The 2617-nt window shown below is 41.9% G+C and overlaps 1 pseudogene; it reads right to left on the bottom strand.

Moving 5' to 3' along the window:
* Positions 1-595: 595 nt before the first annotated feature.
* Positions 596-1468, bottom strand: LOC100441371 (ribosome biogenesis protein NSA2 homolog; annotated as a pseudogene).
* Positions 1469-2617: the final 1149 nt, after the last annotated feature.

The following is a 2617-nucleotide window of genomic DNA, read 5'->3' on the forward strand; positions in this document are numbered from 1 at the left end:
TCCACCTCTTAAAATCCTAGGGTGGCTAACTGCAGTCTACACAGCTCTAATCACTCAGGTTCACACCCGTCCTGCTTCATCAGGCATCATTTCTTCCCCTGCTCCCTTCACTCCAGTCTCCTTGGCTGACTTTTGCCAATGCTCTGCTCTCAGTTCGGCCTTAGATCTGTTCCAAGCTGCAATGCTCTTTTCTTCTCCCAGTGAATCCCAGTCTCTTTCTGTTGTCAGTGCCGGTTGCTTTCAGGGGGGATATCTAAACTCCCAGTCTGCTAAAAATCCTTGCACATTCCCTACGTTTCTTTCCTTTAATACACATGTTGGTTTATAATTTTACATTCACCAGTTATTTGATTAGTGTTTCTATTGATGCATTTTTAGTAGGGTGATCCTTCCAGCTAAAGGGCTACAAAGGTTTCAGATTAATTCTGGAAACATTTTCTCTTTGCATATTTAAAGGGAAAGTGATCTTTCCTAACCTTTGCAGGTAAGAGGAATGTTTGAAGTTAGAGTCCTAAAGCATTATTATTTTTATAATGATTTTGTATTTTTTTTCCATTTTAATGTTTGCAATTTAATAAATCTCTTGATGATTGCAGACATGTATGGCTGTTTGGTAGTATTCAGAAACATCACAGTAATGGCAGTTTTTTCAATTGGTGTGTAGTCCTCAATAATTATATATGAAATTGCTGGCAAACCAGTAAGACTGCATTTATGCATCCATAATTTTCAGGATTGTTGGTAACCTGGGCATATTTTCCCCAAATAACTGCCTCCTTGCATCACGAGGCCCAATTTGCTCACATTTACCTCCATGGCAGTACCTTTGGTAATAACACCCAAAGTTGTATACAGTGGGGACGACGGGTTCTTCTTTACGCCAAGTATTGGTAGGCAAAAGGTGACTTTCAGTTCAGGATATGTTACATGGGCTTTCTTGAAACGCAAGCCCATTGGCCTGATGAATCTTTCATACTTACGTGGTATTCTTGTAAAGCCATCTCCAACAAAGCAGACGTTAGTAACCACCCTCTTCCATGCCTTCTTTCTCTTTCCTGTTCGAATAACTTTTAATACTTCTGTTTCTCCCCGGGCACATACTTTAGGCAGAGGGACTTCCCATTTTCCCACCTTCTCTTTTCGTTTCTGTTTGATCATACTGGAAAGTACTTTAGCTCGAGATTGTCCCTCTCTTTCCAGCAGATAGGCAGGTACTGCTCCCTGTGGAGTTTTTTCAGCATTCTTTTTTTTTTTTTGTCTTTTCATGCATCTTGATAGTCTTTTTTCTTTGTATTTTCTCAGCATGGCCCTGATTATGGTAAAGCTTAGCCTTCAGACCAATCATTTTCTTTGCCTTCTTTGAACATTCATGAGCCTCTCGACTTTCTTTCTTTCTCTTTTTCTTATGGTAATCCAAACAGTATCCATAGTGTTTACAGTGTAATTCAATATATTTGTTCTGTGGCATGTTGACGCCGCAGAGCCGCCAGGAGCAGCCCCTGGGGTGCGAAAACGCTCTCAATTTTCGGGTCTTAGAGACCCATGAGCTGACGCCGTGCAGGCCTGACAGGAAAATGATTTTGTATTAACTTTGCTATTGCTTTATACTGCTATAAAGTAATAAACCCAAATTTCTACCCCACATGTTACTGATCAGCCGTGGATAATGTTAGGAGAGGCCCTAGTTTTGGGGGTGGCTATCTTAATATTCCTTAATATCCCTTAACTGTTTTGCAGATCCAGAACATTTCTGCCTCTAACTCCAGCAAGGATCTGAAGGTCCAGGACCTTAGGAAAGCTGCCTGCAGAGAGGTGGAGAGGTAACAGCATGTGGGACTGGGAGAGTCTGCTTGTATTCTTCTGCCTCCCATACCCCTACGTTTAGGAACAAGCCTCATGCCCATTATGCTCACCACGAGTTACAAACTAGTGACTCACAGGCCAACTTAGTCCCTTAGATGTGCTTGGCTTGGCTAGAAGGATATTTTAAATTATTAGTATTTATTTTTATTTTTATTTTGAGACAGGGTCTCACTCTGTCTTCCAGGTTGGAGGGCAGTGGCTTGATTTTGGCTCACTGCAACCTCTGCCTCCCGGGTTCAAGCGTTTCTCCTGCCTCAGCCTCCCAAGTAGCTGGGATTACAAGCATGTCCCAACAAGCCTGGCTATTTTTTTGGAGGGGGGATTTTTAGTAGAGACGGGATTTCACCATGTTAGCCAGACTGGTCTCCAACTCCTGGCCTCAAGTGATTCACCTGCCTTGGCCTCCCAAAGTGCTGGGATTACAGGTGTAGGCCACCACACCCGGCCTCTATTCCTTTTACAATATGCTTTAATAGTATCTCTAAATCATCTTCATAGGGGTCTTACATATATATTCTTTGTTAGGTAAAATTTGAGATATTATGATTGTTGTTACTACAGTGAACTGAGTCTTACTTGTTATTGCATTTTCTAGTGGGTTATTGCCGATGTAGAGGAACGCTACTGATTTATGTAGGTTTTAGGTCATTTAGTTCATGGGTCTATAATTTCTCTGCCTGAGCCACTGTCTTTACCTCATGCTCCATCTGACGTCTCTGATAGTTTCAGGGTGTCCAGACAAATCCATTCATTT

Source organism: Pongo abelii, chromosome 16 (assembly GCF_028885655.2).
Source record: "Pongo abelii isolate AG06213 chromosome 16, NHGRI_mPonAbe1-v2.0_pri, whole genome shotgun sequence".
Classification (NCBI taxonomy): Eukaryota; Metazoa; Chordata; class Mammalia; order Primates; family Hominidae; genus Pongo; species Pongo abelii.